We start from the raw sequence: 18,847 nt of genomic DNA on the forward strand, positions 1-18,847 counted from the left end.
TCTCCCTCCCTCCCTCTCTCCCTCCCTCCCTCTGTCCCTCCCTCTCCCTCTCTCCCTCTCTCCCTCCCTCCCTCTCTCCCTCTGTCCCTCCACTCTCTCCCTCCCTCCCTCCCTCTCCCTCTCTCTCCCTCTCTCCTCTCTCCCTCTCTCCCTCCCTCCCTCTCTCCCTCTCTCCCTCTCTCCCTCCCTCCCTCTCTCCCTCTGTCCCTCCACTCTCTCCCTCCCTCCCTCCCTCCCTCCCTCTGTCCCTCTCTCCCTCCCTCCCTCCCTCTCTCCCTCTGTCCCTCTCTCCCTCCCTCCCTCTGTCCCTCCCTCTCCCTCTCTCCCTCTCTCCCTCCCTCCCTCTCTCCCTCTGTCCCTCCACTCTCTCTCTCCCTCCCTCCCTCCCTCCCTCTCCCTCTCTCCCTCTCTCCCTCTCTCCCTCTCTCCCTCTGTCCCTCCACTCTCTCCCTCCCTCCCTCTGTCCCTCTCACAATATTTACAAAGTTTCATCCTCTTCTTCCCTCTCTGCACCCTTCTCTCCTCTCCCTCCCTCCCACTGTTCCCTCCCCTCTCCCCTCCCTCCCCACTCTCTCCCCTCCCACACTTCCCTCCCCCTCCTCCCCTCCCTCCCACGCTTCTCTCCCCTCTCACAGATTCCATCAACATTTTCTTTTTTGTCTGTTTGAAAAGTAATTACGCGTCTTTTTCTTATGCGGCGGGGATAAAACGGAAATTCGCCGCTGAAACGGCGATGGATTTTCAGGAGACAATTCATCCTAAAACAGACTGAAATCCCTCGCATCTTTACAGCAGCTGCGAATTCCCTCTAATTCGACCGGCAATCTATTCCAGAGCAGAACGGATTTGTTTAATCGTTTTCAAATCTAGCATCTATTGAAGTGCAGGCTTTAGAAACTGGAACTTCAAAAAATCGAATGAAGTAGGAATAAAAATTGTTTTCAAAAATTCTGACAGCGTTTAGATTGGGTATTGCTTATTTACAAAAGTATTCATGATCCGTGGACAATTTGGGCTGCCGTGCACTGGCCCTGATTAACATAACCTCAAAATAAATCGGATTGCCCGCTTCACATTTTACTGTTGATTGTTGATATTTTCAAAAACGAAAAATATCCACCGCCGTGGGCTGAATTGCCCCGTGTGAGGCTCGAACTCACGACCTTCAGATTATGAGACTGACGCGCTAACCAACTGCGCCAACGAGGCGGCTGATCGATTGCTAGGCCCTGTCGTTGTGACCGCTATGCGGGACAACAATGCACGCGGACTGTCGCGACGGCGTGCGACAGGAAATGATTGACCTCACAAGAACAGGTCAGACATTAACTGAACGCTTTAAACCGGCGACGCTTAGGAGTGAAAGTTTGCCCATGGTCAAGACGTCGGCAAACCTATAGAAAACGGCAAAACCCGAAAATATTCTTGTTGCTATGATACGATATTGTTGAACAAAAATCCAACTATCCCTCTTCTGAACAATATATCGTATCATAGCAACAAGGTCCAAATCAGTAATATTATATTGGACTGAATATTTGTTCATTAAAAACGAACTTCCGTCTATCAGAATGACTCAGCAGTTCGCAGTTACTATCATTATTAGAGTGATTACGATTTGGGGGTCGGTTGAGTTATTATTATCAGAATGATTACGGTAATCCTCGATTCTCTCTTTGTACAACGTTGTATTTGTGCATCGGTATTTTTCCAAGGGAGAGAAGAGAGAGAAGGGCGATGACTCAGGGGAAAATATAAGTTTGATCCGTCTGCTGTTCGGGTCCCCGGATTCGTCCTCGGGTGTCGTCTGCTCGCGATCTGGTGACTCATTCTCCGGCGTAAAGTTACAGTCATCGCGCGCTCTCGCATTAATTGTATCCGCATCACTGGCGGATTAATCGCAACTGACATTTTACCGCCGGATTGATCGTCATCCGACTTGGCGCTAATTTCTGTAGAAAAACTAAATTACTTTCGGTCATCGTTTATTGTGTTACCCGTCGGGGGTTCTAGTAAACTAGGGAACCGGGAAATCTGAAACTGAATGAACGGCGCGCGGGTTGGCGGCAAAACTGACATACGCCTGAAATTGGATTTTAAAAATTATGATTATATGATATTTCGTTCTATTATAGATTTTGGGTTCGAATCCCAGAATTCACACTTCAGAATCGATACATTTTAGAACGGATACATGTCCGTGACGGCATATAATACCCGTTGCAGTTGACGTCCTATAGCTTGAGAATGACCGGCATATTCTTGCGTATGAACAAAATGGCGCAATCAGACAAAGGTATCGCGTAGAAGCGACCAAACGTAAAAATCACAAGATATAACTTTTGGACTTTTCTCGCTCCCGTCCAGATAGAAGTTGTCGAACAAATCTGAAATCTGAGTTGAGACCAGTCTAACACCGACTTACTGTAGTTATAGGTAATCTAACAGCTTAGTGACTACAGTCTCAATTTGGAGTCAACTTTTGGAATCATGCCTGCCCATGGGGCCGGTTCCATGGTTTTTAGGCGAGTCTACGATCGTTCTTAGTGTATAGCATAATCTCGAACAAAACGCCCACTCTTCGCTGAAAGACCACTTTTGTTAATGGTCACGATTGCGCTTATACTGGCCGTTGGGTATCAAAGTTACCCTACAGGGATAAACCCGATTATCATCTTGCTACAGAATCGATGAAACTTGGTCCAGATCCGTTTTGAGAAGAGCAGCAGCAGCAGCAGCAGCAGCAGCAGCAGCAGCAGCAGCAGCAGCAGCAGCAGCAGCAGCAGCAGCAGCGAAACCCATATAGACTTACAAATGAATTTTTCATAGCTTGCACGAAATTGAATTAAGACACAAAATTAGCAATTCATAAGATGCACAATAACGGCTGGAACAAAATAGTAACGGGTGATGACGTCATTGTGCGTACAGCAGACGTTTGTTCAATGATTCACAATCATTTTACGGTTTGACACATACACAGTTACGTGCACGCGCCGTCATCGTAACGATCACAAAATATATTCAATTTTAATCAATATTTTATGAAGTAGATTTTTTGATTAGGTTTAGAAGATCTATTCCTCGGTTTTATCACTGAAGTTTGTTTCGAGATATTTTTACCGGATTACGCAGATAACACTTCATTCAGAATCAGTTTGTTACACCACGTGATAGATATAAACACGTGTTCACATTCCCATCATCATCACATCGCTCCTCCTCACTCCCTCTCCCTCTCTGGGCACCTCTTCATCTCCCTATCTCTACTTCTCTCCCTGTCCTCGTTTTCACTCCCCTGTCCCTGTCCCTGTCCCTGTCCCTGTCCCTGTCCCTGTCCCTGTCCCTGTCCCAGTCCCTCTCTCTCTGTCCCTGTCCCTGTCCCTCTCTCTCTCTCTGTCCCTGTCCCTATCCCTGTCCCTGTCCCTGTCCCTCTCTCTCTCTCTGTCCCTGTCCCTATCCCTCTCTCTCTCTGTCCCTGTCCCTGTCCCTCTCTCTCTCTCTGTCCCTGTCCCTGTCCCTGTCCCTGTCCATCACTGCTGCAACTTGTGGTGGGGGATGCTGCTGCTGCCGCTAATGCCGTGGTGGTGGTGGTGGTTGTTGTGAACTGATACACGACGACAATTACACATTCTTCAGACGACATACAACATGCAAACATCAATAAGATGCATTTATCTTCATCATCTTAGTTATCCTGAAGTGATGCTGAATACCGCTCTACGCATCCCGACTGACTCATATACTCGAGCGGTTATTGGCTGTTGCTCGTAGTGACGTAACATGTTCCGCTGCCGCCGAGCGCGTTTCGCTGCTGGTATTACCACTTGTTTCTCGCGTTTAGCAGTAACAGTTGGTTGGGTTGGATTTTACGGTTTACCTCTGGATGCGTGCTGTGTTGTGTATACGGATACTAATACAGACTCGTCGATATCTCTCTATCTCAGTATAAGGTAAGCCTAGTGAATCTCAGAGACACAGACGGCAGTTTATCGGCTAGATTTATCATTGAACGAGTTTAAAGTATTGCTTCATCCGATGGAATTTAGTTCCACGATTCTATAAAAAAAATTTCGTAACCGAATTTTGCAATTCGTGATTACTTCTCGTTTCAACACCAACGGGTCCAAATGGTTGTAGAACCAAAACAAACCATGACTTTTCTTATAAGTTGTTAGATTGGTTATAGATCCAAATTGAACTTAGACTGGTCTTAAGTTGTTAGATTGGTTATAGAACTAAAATGAGTTTAGACTAGTCTTAAGTTGTCAAATTGGTTATAGAACCAAAATGGGTTTAGACTGGTCTTAAGTTGTTAGATTGGTTATAGAACTAAAATGAGCTTAGACTGGTCTTAAGTTGTTAGATTGGTTATAGAACTAAAATGAGCTTAGACTGGTCTTAAGTTGATAGATTGGTTATAGAACCAAATGAGCTTAGACTGGTCTTAAGTTTTTAGATCGGTTATAGAACTAAAATGAGCTTAGACTGGTCTTAAGTTGATAGATTGGTTATAGAACCAAATGAGCTTAGACTGGTCTTAAGTTTTTAGATTGGTTATAGAACTAAAATGAGTTTAGACTGGTCTCAAGTTGTTAAATTGGTTATAGAACCAAAATCGGTTTAGACTGGTCTTAAGTTGTTAGATTGTTTATAGAACAGAAATGAGCTTTAGACTGATCTTAAGTTACACACAGAAGGAGATTTGATGGACGCGTATTGTTGTGGTGTTAATAGCCCAGCTGGGCATGCGCGAGAACTTTCATATCGGATGGTTTTTTCTGGTAGAAATCGATTCAGAAGTCGATTTAACTCGACTGGAGTTTGTTAGACACGCGACATTGTGTGACTCGACAACGGATAGACAGGAAGAGAGAGAGAGAGAGAGAGAGAGAGAGAGAGAGAGAGAGAGAGAGAGAGAGAGAGAGAGAGAGAGAGAGAGAGAGAGAGAGAGAGAGAGAGAGAGAGAGAGAGAGAGAGAGAGAGAGAGAGAGAGAGAGAGAGAGAGAGAGAGAGAGAGAGAGAGAGAGAGAGAGAGAGAGAGAGAGAGAGAGAGGGGGGGAGGGGGAGGAGACGGGTTTGACACGAAAGAAGTGAGAAATAGGGGACAAGAGGGAATAGTTGGATAGTTGGATCGGATTGAAAGATATGGTTTTAGGAGTTTGATATTGAAAATCGAAGTACAGATTGAGTTTTGGTCGAATTTACAGCGCTTTTTGTATAAATCGAAGTTCATATACTTGGAAATAGCGGTTAACAGAAGGCCCTGAACCATCCGTAGAGAGAGGAGGAGATGATATCGAAAGAGCACCCATCTATCTGATTCTATGATATATTACACACAGTGGTATAATCGATACGGCGGGTTGTGTTATTGATTTTTGTGACTCCTACAACAACAGACTTCCGTTTGGTGACATGTGACATTTAACGGTTTTTTTATCGCAGAATTCGATCACCTACAACATGGGCCCTTGTTAGTGCTAGCGAGTCCGAAAAAAATACGAAACACGAAGCAATCGCTCCCTCCTAGACTCCCTCCCTACCTACTTACCCCCTACCCCTCCCCACCATCTTTTCCCGCCACCCAACCTCCCTCTCGACCTCCCTCTCGACCTTAATCCCTACCTAGCTCCCACCCTTCCTCCCTCACAGTTACACCCCGTCCCAGACATGGCGAAAATTGTCTAAAGCAAAATTGTTGGAAGCTTTATCATAGTTTGTTTGCCAAACAGTGCTGGGATTGTCATCTAAAATATGCAACAGGAAAATCCACAATCAGGAGAGGTTTTTTCATATAAATCACGTATTCTATTTTCATACCATAACCAGTATGGCGTCGGCCACGTGATAAAAGCACATGACCGCTGCAATATCGATTTGAAACGATTTCATTATCTACTTGTGTTACAACTGTTTATCGCAGATATTTGAAAGTAGCCGTCAACAGTTAAGACGGTTAAGTGCCAATCAATGTCCGACGTTTTAAGTGTTTTACTATCCTGTATCTGAGGTCTCTTTGTCAACTTTCGTTGAACCCTCGCGTGTCGGGGTAAGATTCTCGCGATCACGATGCTTTCGTTGATTACTATATATGCCATTGGTTGTAAAGATAAGACTGACAACAAGTAGACAACAGTCGGCTGATGTTTCAAAAATTCCCAAAGTTCGTGTCCATAATTGAGATTTGTTTTTGATACGATATGAACTTTTAAATGTAACGGTTATCTAACGGTTATAGTTATACGTTCGGCGTCTTCCCAGGCGACCAGCAGTTTTCACAAAACCCGTCAGGTTTTTGGATGTAAATCGATGTTGATGGCTTCATATTATGTGAACGAATGGTTGCCAATTGGGGTAAGTTCTGATTACCAAACGGATGGGCTCAGTGATTGGACTTAAGTCCATCTTACATTGCTAGATCGGCTTTAGAACTAGAAGTAGGCCGAGGACTTAGACTGGTATTAAGTTGTTAGATTGGCTATAGAACTAAAATGAGTTTAGACTGGTCTTAAGTTGTTAGATTGGCTATAGAACCACAATGAGTTTAGACTGGTCTTAAGTTGTTAGATTGGCTATAGAACCACAATGAGTTTAGACTGGTCTTAAGTTGTTAGATTGGCTATAGAACCAAAATGAGCTTAGACTGGTCTTAAGTTGTTACTGGTCTTACGTTGAAACCGCGTAGAGTAATATTGTGATATGACATCCATTTCTACGTGCGTTTCATGTTGAGTCAAATTTTTTCCAACAGTAGTTTGTGTGCAGAACTAGCTATTATTCCATAATGCGGAATTCAAGCTCTATAGTCATCGATAAGCAGTAAACCTGCTAACGCGGGGGCAGCAATAAAATATTGTTTACAATAATTACCTTTACACAGTTTAAACCACAATATAATATCATTAAATGGTCCTCATGACTATTACGTATGACTGATGTGGAGCAATATAGCTTTTGTTTTTATACCACGGTCCCTGGAGTATTGTTGCGTGGGTCTAGTAAGAGAATCCAACAATAATTACGAAAAATAATGGTAAAATAAATGAATAAAAAAGAGAAAAATAATAACAAATATAGCTGCAAAGCAGCGATAACGGGTTTTCTGCACAGCTTTTCACCGTGCTATTAAAAGAGAAGGGAATTCGTTTTTGCTTCAATGGCTGTATTTAGGCTAGGAGGATGACATCTCAAATGTTATGTTTGGCTTATTGAACCTTTGTCTTGCCCACATAGCGTGAGATGGATATTGCAGATACCCTACATCGTGTTTTGTTTGTTGATACGGTCTAAGCTGCCCACATGACGGGCGAGTGGATATGACAGATTCCTTACAGTAGGTCGTCTGTTCATCTGAGCTGATGTAGGAAGTAGTTTCATGTATTAATCTGCAGTCGCATGAGAATGGAGTAACTCTACGTTTTGGCCACATGACCGGGGTGGATATGACAGATTCCTTAACAGTATATCGTCTGCACGAGTTCAGTTGATTTATGTATAGACGTATTTATCAGCAGTCGATATCAGGTTACAACAACGAGCCGTCTGTCACTGTTAGTTACATAAATACACAGTTATATATTACCGGATAATCCTCTCATACATTACTCACATTATAACTAAATCCTTATCTCATAACCAGACGATAGTCCTCTAATACCGAACCAGTACCAAATCAGGCCCCGATCCACAGAAAACCAGGGTCCGGAAGATAGGAAAAGGCATTGTTCAAATTAAAACAACCATTTCGCATAAGCGAGCATTATCGGGGTGCCTACCTCGGTTTCAGCAATCTGCAACGACGTCACACGTGTTTTTCACAGAGACGCGTCATATTGGACGTCAGTTGGCCGTCACATTGTGATTAACTTCAGTCTGCGGTTTACACCGAAAATATAAATATCAATGACGTCACACGAGGTGATTATAGGCGTCGTATTTATATTACAGGTCGAAGGCTGACTTCAGCGCACCTAGCGGATCCTCGATCGCCATAGTGGGTGTTTCATTCTGAAAAACGTGGAATGCTTAGTTAACACTAGCGCCACTTAGCCATAGTAACTGCTGTAATTTTTTCATTCAGCGCCGCCTAGCGAAATTTTTGAAATTTTTCAATCAACGCCGCCTAGCGGTTTTTCTGAAGTTTTGCATTCAGCGTCGCGCACGAAACTAATCCATTTTTTTCTATCCATTTCTGACCAGTTGTTACAACAAAACATATATTTCACGCTAAATCCAATCGAATAACGTATACGTTGAAACCTAAAACGCTGCGTAATAACGTTTGTCACCGAGCGTTAACGTCAACGTCAACATTTTTTGTACAAGGAAACGTAATTATCGTTAAAAGCAGCGTACGAACGAACGAAAGAACGCTTACGTTACGTTTGTTACGTTACGTCCAACGCTGCTGTTAATTAATACGGCGGAAAAATACTAATAACATTATCGCGTATGAATAACGTTTTATCGGAATTAATAAATATCGATTTTTCTCCATCTACGTCGCTTGTCTCGACGACTTTAATTCGGGTTCGTTTCTTTTCATCCGCTGCTCACTTTTTTTGCTGTAATTAATTTCTAGAACGTCGTTTTCAAAAGCTATTGTAATTGGAGGGAAAGTGACGATCCTGGGGCCGGTTGCTCAAAGGTTGGTTAGAGTTATCCAGTGGATAGTTCATTATGGTGACAATATCTTTAACCAACCTTTGACCAACTGGCCCAGATATTGAAGCCTTTAAATTCCCTTCAATCTTACTTTAACCAACTTTTGAGTGTTTGTTGCTGTGTGGTTTAATGGCTGTTCCGAGTTTTTTTTCTCTTCAACTTAACTTTCACCAACTTTTGAGTAAACATTGTTTCCGCGCCATCACGTGTTTGTGTATAGGAAAATTGCAGAAACATTTTTGTATCGTAAATAAAAATATTTTGCTACTGTTCGCTCCGTGTCCTCGTTTGACTAATCAAACACTCTATATCTGTATTTATACACAGACAGCATAGAAAGTATTGCTGCTGTTTTTACCAGAAAATTCAGGTCAATTAGGCCAATTATTCTGTCCTCGATCAACGAGTCAGATGATAATTGCGTTAATTGGTTCTTCGGGCAAAACCACGCGACAGCCGTTCGCTAGTTATAGTGATGCTATTTCTGGAGCTTTATTCCAAAAAATTCCGGCGAATATTAAATTAAACTTCACTGTCATTGATGGTGGCTGATTCGAGACATATCAGCTTTTATTTTTCAAAATCCGACCCCGCGAAAACAAATTATTTGTTTTTTGTTAGAATTTGTTTCTGCTTGTCCGCTCTGGTGTATGACAAAATGAAGTTTTTAATACGCAGAAGAGTTTCAATGCCCTCTAGCGGTGGTCTTGGAACGACCGACCCGTGTATGCCAGTAGCTCCCCCTCGAAGCTTCCCGTCAAAAATTCGGTTTTTATCTGGTGGTTTATCATTCATTTCCGAGCGCAACAAGGTTTACATTTCTGCGTCATCAGTTGAACAACAGCGACTCTGAATTTACTGTTAGACAAACAATAGACTAAAAAGTTCATACATGAATCAACTACGGTTAAACCGATAGCTAGTTTTCGCAGAACCATCAGCGAATCCAATCGGTTTAAATTACCTATAAGAGTGGGTGGGATACCCGGAAAACCCGCATACTGAAATTTTTCCAAAAATATCAATGTTTCGCACCCGACAAAAACAGCAACAAGAGCAAACGACATTCTCAACGCGCGTAACTCTAACGTGTTGGAAGTTTGATTCTTTATTGCTGAACGACTTTTACCAATTCCTGAAAATCTGATCACAATCAAAGCCAAAATTAAAATGACGTTTAAAGTGAGAATTGCGATCATAGGAGTAATGATACTCGATGTAGTGCCCTCCCAGTTTGATACCAAACGCATCCATTCGCGGAGAAGAGGAGAGAAGTAGGCAAAATCCCCGCGTTGCCAAATAGTAGTATGTCTATGAAAACAACGCATAGGTTCAAGAACTCGATCCGGTAAAAATATTGGAAGGTAAAAACATATACCATAAACATTAATCAGTAATATTATACAATTCACCACTTTTCGTGTCCAGAACAATCTCGATCTTAACGGCAAGATTGTAATTACAAGTCTTTCTAAACTGATAAGAATTACGCACCAGTTTCTGGTCTGTTGAAACATGTGATACGGTCCTAACGCAATTCTTATAAATTCCCAGCCAAACAGCCAGTCATCATAACGCAAAATGACATCCCGTAAATGTATATAGAGGTGAATTGTGCGTAGAGGGTACATGATGAACACACTCGTTGAATAACATATGTCGAAAATAGCGAGAACTTTGAGTAAATAGTAAACATCTTTGTTCATATGTTTCAAGACTAAAATCGTTATAACATTCAAAGTGATGCCCAATATAGTGACGGGTCCGTAAAAGAAAATGTACATATAAACGCTGATTTGGTAATCTACACGGATTGGAAGTTCACCCTGAGCAAAATCGCAAATATCATGATAAACTCGTTTCGTAGTAGTTGACAGAAGAGTAGAAATGTTTGAATAGCTCATCATTCGTCTAACGGCTTCTCTCACGCCCGATTCAACTCGACTCTCTGAAATATCAACCGCCTAAACTTCCCGGCGTCAGTACACACCCATTTTCAGTAGCAGGTAGTAATTTGGCAGACGACTGTAAGGTGCTGGTATATTTCGTCACACCCCGAGGTATAAAGGCCTATTCTAAGTTTAGGTACTCCGCTTGGGGACTGTATTAAATATGAAAGCTCATTATTTTTCAAGCTATGAATATTTTCTCATTCATATTTTGCTAGTTTCAAATGTGATATTCGTTGCGTTTCGGCCCATGTTGAGATTCGATAATGCTGTTGGTTCTATGTAGGTTTGGTAAATGTCTTGCAGGGTACATGGAGTGATTCCAGTTTAAATGAAAATAGTAGTACTTTTAGTACGCTAACCACACTTAAACGTGGTGTGAACAGATGATAAAATAAAGGTGTACCTGACGATGATCTCCGGTGAGATCGAAACATCGTGTTCTTTATATTTTAGATTGTTTCAATAAATAAATTTTCGATTTTAGAATTCTTTTAATTTTTTAAAAAGTGGGTTTTTATCTTAATACCCTGACTTTTGTATATTTTGTATCGCAGTTTAAAGAGTTCCTTATCTTTGGCAATTCACTTAGCCGCTGATACGCGCATGACTCACGAAATGGCTGCTCAGAGATTTTCTCTGTTCAACTTCGCTTTCACCAACTTTTGGGTAAACATTGTTTCCGCGCCATCACGTGTTTGTGTATAGGAAAATTGCAGAAACATTTTTGTATCGTAAATAAAAATATTTTGCTACTGTTCGCTCCGTGTCCTCGTTTGACTAATCAAACACTCTATATCTGTATTTATACACAGACAGCATAGAAAGTATTGCTGCTGTTTTTACCAGAAAATTCAGGTCAATTAGGCCAATTATTCTGTCCTCGATCAACGAGTCAGATGATAATTGCGTTAATTGGTTCTTCGGGCAAAACCACGCGACAGCCGTTCGCTAGTTATAGTGATGCTATTTCTGGAGCTTTATTCCAAAAAATTCCGGCGAATATTAAATTAAACTTCACTGTCATTGATGGTGGCTGATTCGAGAAATATCAGCTTTTATTTTTCAAAATCCGACCCCGCGAAAACAAATTATTTGTTTTTTGTTAGAATTTGTTTCTGCTTGTCCGCTCTGGTGTATGACAAAATGAAGTTTTTAATACGCAGAAGAGTTTCAATGCCCTCTAGCGGTGGTCTTGGAACGACCGACCCGTGTATGCCAGTAGCTCCCCCTCGAAGCTTCCCGTCAAAAATTCGGTTTTTATCTGGTGGTTTATCATTCATTTCCGAGCGCAACAAGGTTTACATTTCTGCGTCATCAGTTGAACAACAGCGACTCTGAATTTACTGTTAGACAAACAATAGACTAAAAAGTTCATACATGAATCAACTACGGTTAAACCGATAGCTAGTTTTCGCAGAACCATCAGCGAATCCAATCGGTTTAAATTACCTATAAGAGTGGGTGGGATACCCGGAAAACCCGCATACTGAAATTTTTCCAAAAATATCAATGTTTCGCACCCGACAAAAACAGCAACAAGAGCAAACGACATTCTCAACGCGCGTAACTCTAACGTGTTGGAAGTTTGATTCTTTATTGCTGAACGACTTTTACCGATTCCTGAAAATCTGATCACAATCAAAGCCAAAATCAAAATGACGTTTAAAGTGAGAATTGCGATCATAGGAGTAATGATACTCGATGTAGTGCCCTGCCATTCTCCTGCAAAACCCTTCCATTGACGTAGAAGAAGAGAGAAGTAGGCAAAATCCCCGCGTTGCCAAAGAGTAGTATGTCTATGAAAACAACGCATAGGTTCAAGAACTCGATCCGGCAAAAACATTGGAAGGTAAAAACATATACCATAAATATTAATCAATATTATTATACAATTCACTACTTTTCGTGTCCAGAACAATCTCGATCTTAACGGCAAAATTGTTATAACGAGTCTTTCTAAACTGATAAGAATTACGCACCAGTTTCTGGTCTGTTGAAACATATGATACGGTCCTAACGCGACAATTATAAATTCCCAGCCAAACATCCAATCATCCCTACGCAAAACGGTATCCCCTAAATGTACATAGATGTGAATTGCGCGTAGAGGGTACATGACGAACACACTCGATGAATAACATATGTCGAAAATAGCGAGAACTTTGAGTAAATAATAAACATCTTTGTTCATCTTTTTCAAGACTAAAATCGTTATGACATTCAAAGTGATGCCCAATATAGTGACGGGCCCGTAAAAGAAAATGTACATATAAACGCTGATTTGGTATTCCACGCGAATCGGAAGTTCAGCCTTGGCCCAATCGCAAAGTCCATGATAATATCGTTTCGTAGTAGTTGACAGAACAGTAGTAATGTTTGAATAGCTCATCATTCGTCTAGCGGCTTCTCTCACGCCCGTTTCAACTCGACTCTCTGAAATATCAACCACCTAAACTTCCCGGCGTCAGTACACACCCATTTTCAGTAGCAGGTAGTAATTTGGCAGACGACTGTAAGGCGCTGGTATATTTCGTCACACCCTGAGGTATAAAGGTTCACCGCTCGGGAACTGTATCTGAAAGCTCGCTATTTCGGTATTTTTAAAACTTTGTATGAATATTTTCTATTTCAGCTTTAGCTAGTTTCAACTCTTGGTTTATAGGATGGTCTATATGTTGAATCCCATAAGTCCGTATATTATGTTAAATAGTGAATCCAGTTCAAAAAGAATGACGATTATATTTTGTTAATTACACATTTAGTGATCTGATTAAATCATTTCATTCCACGTCTTTTTTCACGATTCAAAACGCTTATCATTTCGTTAAAAAAACGCTATGACGATTTTTTATATTTTGAAAGTAGTAAAGTTTCCTATCATTGGTGTAGTTACTGCGATTTTGTATAATTCCCGAAAACCGTTAAGTATTTTCGATTGAAATGGACTCAGTTTAGGCGCATGCTGCTTCCAGTTCAAAACGAAAGCATATCCGATATTTTCTGAATTAAGATTTTGCGATATGACTTAATCCCCTAATTGCGATTCAAAACAACTCAAACAACTATATTTCATGAAAGTAGAAACTTGTTGGGGGGTCATTTCATTCAAAAGTTGGTTAAAGTTAACCGGGAGATAGTTGACATAGTGACAATCAAAAAATTCATCGTTCCTATGGTATTTATAATGATAATAATAATAATAATAATAATAATAATAATAATAATAATAATAATAATAATAATAATAATAATAATAATAATAATAATAATAATAATAATAATAATAATAATAATAATAATAATAATAATAATAATAATAATAATAATAATAATAATAATAATAATAATAATAATAATAATAATAATAATAATAATAATAATAATAATAATAATAATAATAATAATAATAATAATAATAATAATAATAATAATAATAATAATAATAATTATTATAATAATAATTATAATAATAATTATAATAATAATAAGAATGATAATAATAATAATAATAATAATAATAATAATAATAATAATAATAATAATAATAATAATAATAATAATAATAATAATAATAATAATAATAATAATAATAATAATAATAATAATAATAATAATAATAATAATAATAATAATAATAATAATAATAATAATAATAATAATAATAATTATTATAATAATAATTATAATAATAATTATAATAATAATAAGAATGATAATAGTGATAATAATAATGATAATAACTTTTGAGTAACGCCCCCTTAAATTTGTAAATTTTGAAACGCAGTGTAAAGAGTTTCTTAATTTACTTCTGATTCTGAAACGTTAGGTATTCGAGAAATACGTCATCGACGACGAAAAAAATTGAAAGAGGCTTTGAAAGTTTTGAAAGTAGCCGTTAGAATTTTAAAATCGAGAATTTATTTTATCAAAAAAGACTTACGTCATTTCGATCTCGACCGTTCGCTAGATAGAGAGAGATGATATATCTGTAACTATATTCCAAAAATAACGGTGAAAATTAGACTAATCTTCACTCTCATTGATGGTAGCTGATTCGAGGCATATCAGCTTTTTATTTTTCATCGTCCACGAAAACAAATTTTACCGCGCAAAAACGAATTATTGGTTTTTGCGCGGTAAAATTTGTTTTTTTTCTTGTACGTTCTGGTGTATGACGAAACGAAGTTTTTATTACGCAGAAGAGTTTCAATGCCCTCTAGCGGTGCTCTTGGAACGACCGACCCGTGTATGCCAGTAGCTCCCCCTCGAAGCTTCCCGTCAAAAACTCGGTTTTTATCTGGTGGTTTATCATTCATTTCCGAACGCGACAAGGTTTACATTTCTGCGTCCCTACTTGAACAACAGCGACTCTGAATTTACTGTTAGACAAACAATAGACTAAAAAGTTCATACATGAATCTACCACAGTTAAACCGATAGCTAGTTTTCGCTGAAACATAAGCGTGTCAAAAGCATTGAAATTACCTAAAAATACTATTCGGATACCCGGAAAACCCGCATACTGAAATTTCTCCAAAAATATCAACGATTCGAACGTGATGAAAACAGCAACAAGAGCAAACGACATTCTCAACGCGCGTAACTCTAACGTGTTGGAAGTTTGATTCTTTATTGCTGAACGACTTTTACCAATTCGTGAAAATCTGATCACAATCAAAGCCAAAATTAAAATGACGTTTAAAGTGATTAGGGCACACATAGGAGCGATGATACTCGATACAGTTCCCTGCCAGTTTTCTGCAAAAACCTTCCATCGATCGAGAAGAGGGTAGTAGTATCCAAAATGCCGGCCTCGCCAAAAGGTAGAATGTCTGTCAAAACAACGCAAAGGGTCAAGAGCTCGTTGCGGCAAAAACAATGGCAGGTAAAAACATATACCATAAATATTTATCAGTATTATGATACAATTCACCAATTTTCGTGTCCAGACCAATCTCGATTTTAACGGCAATATTGTAATAACGAGTCTTTCTAAACTGATAAGAATAACGCACCAGTTTCTGGTCTGTTGAAACATATGATACGGTCCTAACGCAACTTGTATAAATTCCCAGCCAAACATCCAGTCATCTATACGCAAAATTGTATCCCCTAAATGTATATAGAGGTGAATTGCGCGTAGAGGGTACATGACGAACACACTCGATGAATAACATATGTCGAAAATAGCGAGAACTTTGAGTAAATAGTAAACATCTTTGTTCATATGTTTCAAGACTAAAATCGTTATGACATTCAAAGTGATGCCCAATATAGTGACGGGTCCGAAAAAGAAAATGTACATATAAACGCTGATTTGGTAATCTACACGGATATGCATTTCACCCTGAGCCCAATCGCAAAATCCATGATAAACTCGTTTCGTAGTAGTTGACAGAACAGTAGTAATGTTTGAATAGCTCATCATTCGTCTAGCGGCTTCTCTCACGCCCAACTCAACTCGACTCTCTGAAATATCAACCACCTAAACTTCCCGGCGTCAGTACACACCCATTTTCAGTAGCAGGTAGTAATTTGGCAGACGACTGTAAGGCGCTGGTATATTTCGTCACACCCCGAGGTATAAAGGCCTATTCTATAGTTATGGAGCTCCACTCGAGAACTGTATGGAATATGAAAGCTCATTATTTTTAAAACTATACATGAATATTTTCTCATTCATATTTTGCTAGTTTCAAATGTGATATTCGTTGCGTTTCGGCCCATGTTGAGATTCGATAATGCTGTTGGTTCTATGTAGGTTTGGTAAATGTCTTGCAGGGTACATGGAGTGATTCCAGTTTAAAACGAGAAACTGTATATTTTCTTAATATAGATTAGTGATCTGAGTAAATTCTCTTATTGAGTACCTTTGGTCACATGAAAATAGTAGTACTTTTAGTACGCTAACCACACTCAAACGTGGTGTGAACAGATGATAAAATAAAGGTGTACCTGACGATGATCTCCGGTGAGATCGAAACGTCGTGTTCTTTATATTTTAGATTGTTTCAATAAATAAATTTTCGATTTTAGAATTCTTTTAATTTTTTAAAAAGTGGGTTTTTATCTTAATACCCTGACTTTTGTATATTTTGTATCGCAGTGTAAAGAGTTCCTTATCTTTGGCAATTCACTTAGCCGCTGATACGCGCATGACTCACGAAAACCGTTAAGAATTTGAATCATACGTCATTGACGAGAAAGCAATAGAAAGAGCCGTTAAACATTTTAGAATTTTGAATGATACTTCACCTTGAGCTGATACAAATTTGAGTAAAACATCACCAAGAAAGTAAGAAAATGAGTTTGAGAAACTTATATACTTTTACAGGGAAAGCATGAAATATAACCGTAAAAAATTGAAATTTGAATATTATTTCGCGGATCGAAAGCAAAAAAGAGAGCCGCGTCATGTTTGAAAATTTAAAATTTTGAATGAAAAATTAAGAAAGTTAGCGGTTAGAATTTAAAAATTTGAAAGTCACAGAGAAAGCATGATTGAAATATATCCGTTGAAAATTTGAATTTTATTTCGTAGGGGAAACAAAATTTATCGTCAATTTGAAAATTCGACTGTACGAAAAAAGCAAGAAATAGAGCTGTTAAAAATTACGAAATTTGAATATAATATACGTCGTCACAGAGAAAACCGTTAGATATGATGATATATTTGCCTAAGCGACCAGTAGGTCACTAGGATGTCGTTTGGTCGATGACGTGTTCTCTCCGCTTCATCAACTCTGACGCACTGCTCGTCATAAAACGGTGAAGCGCTCGTCGCTTAGTACGAAACGACGATCCGAAGCGGTGAACATAAAACGCTAACTAGCGAACAGAAACGATGACTAAAATGTTTAAAGTATACACGATGATTTGTTGCGTCACGTGGGAGGGATGGGGCACCATCATCTAAACTCTGTGACGTCATGTAATTATGAGTAGTCGAACAAAACAGTGACTCAATCGCGACGTTGATCTATCGTCTGCTCCTAGAAAATAAATCGTCAACAAATCGTCGTCGGTCGCTGGTGACATTTTTATGTCCAGGAATGCGTGAAGCCGAGAGAACGACACTTCATCGTCAGCCCTTCACAAATCACTGGCAGGCGAGTGTTCGCAGACGACACCTTTACGACTCGGGTGCGCGTTTTTCGTAGTCCGCGATTCGGATCCGCGAATTAGTGTGTTAGTTTTTGAATCAATAACGAATGAAGGAATTATATGACTTGAATGACTCGGTACTTTATGAGTCCTTTTGTAATCAGTAGGATCCATTGCCTGGAGTTGAAAAAAAATCTCTATCAATTCAAATAATACATTATATACAAAATGATGATTTACAGACAAAACATTATGATATTTTATAGAAAAAAATATTATGATATTTTATAGACAAAATATGATGATATTTTATAGAAAAAAATATGATGATATTTTATAGACAAAATATGATGATATTTTATAGACAAAATATTATGATATTTTATAGAAAAAAAATATTATGATATTTCATAGACAAACTGTTATGATATTTTATAGACAAAATATGATGATATTTCATAGACAAACTGTTATGATATTTTTAGACAAAATATGATGATATTTTTTAGACAAAATATTATGATATTTTATAGACAAAATATTATGATATTCTATAGACAAAATATTATGATATTTTATAGACAAAATAATATGATATTTTATAGACAAAATATTATGATATTTTATAGAAAAATATTATGATATTCTATAGACAAAATATTATGATATTTTATAGACAAAATAATATGATATTTTATAGACAAAATATTATGATATTTTATAGAAAAATATTATGATATTTTATACACAAACTGTTATGATACATTATAGACAAAATACAATCATGTTTTAGACAAAATGTAATGAATTCTTCTGGACAAGATATGAATATTTCTCAGAGTTCGAACCTAACTCGCATCGTGGTAGTCACAAGGGAAACACCATAAAAAGTTTTTGGTAAAGATAACCAGCAGATAGATAACAAACAGTGAACTATCCACTGGTTGACTCTAACCAAGCCCTTGACCTTGTGACTGTCAATGAAGCCCCTTGTGTTTCAAAAAGCCACAATTCTTCATAAATGAACACTAATTCGCCACGATTAGCTGCCATTATACATCTCGGCGATTTGATATATTGCACTATCGCATAATAACATAAAAATTGATATATCATAATTTGAT

At 38.6% G+C, this 18,847-nt stretch overlaps 1 protein-coding gene and 1 non-coding gene across 2 annotated transcripts in view; one reads left to right on the forward strand and one right to left on the reverse strand.

The window, feature by feature from the left end:
• Positions 1–1,135: 1,135 nt before the first annotated feature.
• Positions 1,136–1,209, reverse strand: Trnam-cau (transfer RNA methionine (anticodon CAU)). The gene has a single exon. It is a non-coding gene; the product is annotated as a tRNA-Met (tRNA).
• A 2,634-nt stretch (positions 1,210–3,843) lies between these two features.
• LOC141909765 (uncharacterized) overlaps positions 3,844–18,847 on the forward strand; it is a 36,540-nt gene continuing 21,536 nt past the window's right edge. The window contains exon 1 of the mRNA XM_074800369.1: positions 3,844–3,953. The gene's annotated coding sequence lies outside the window, so the exon portion shown is untranslated. The remainder of the gene's footprint in view (positions 3,954–18,847) is intronic.

The sequence above is a fragment of the Tubulanus polymorphus genome, chromosome 8, assembly GCF_964204645.1.
Source record: "Tubulanus polymorphus chromosome 8, tnTubPoly1.2, whole genome shotgun sequence".
NCBI classification, from domain to species: Eukaryota; Metazoa; Nemertea; class Palaeonemertea; order Tubulaniformes; family Tubulanidae; genus Tubulanus; species Tubulanus polymorphus.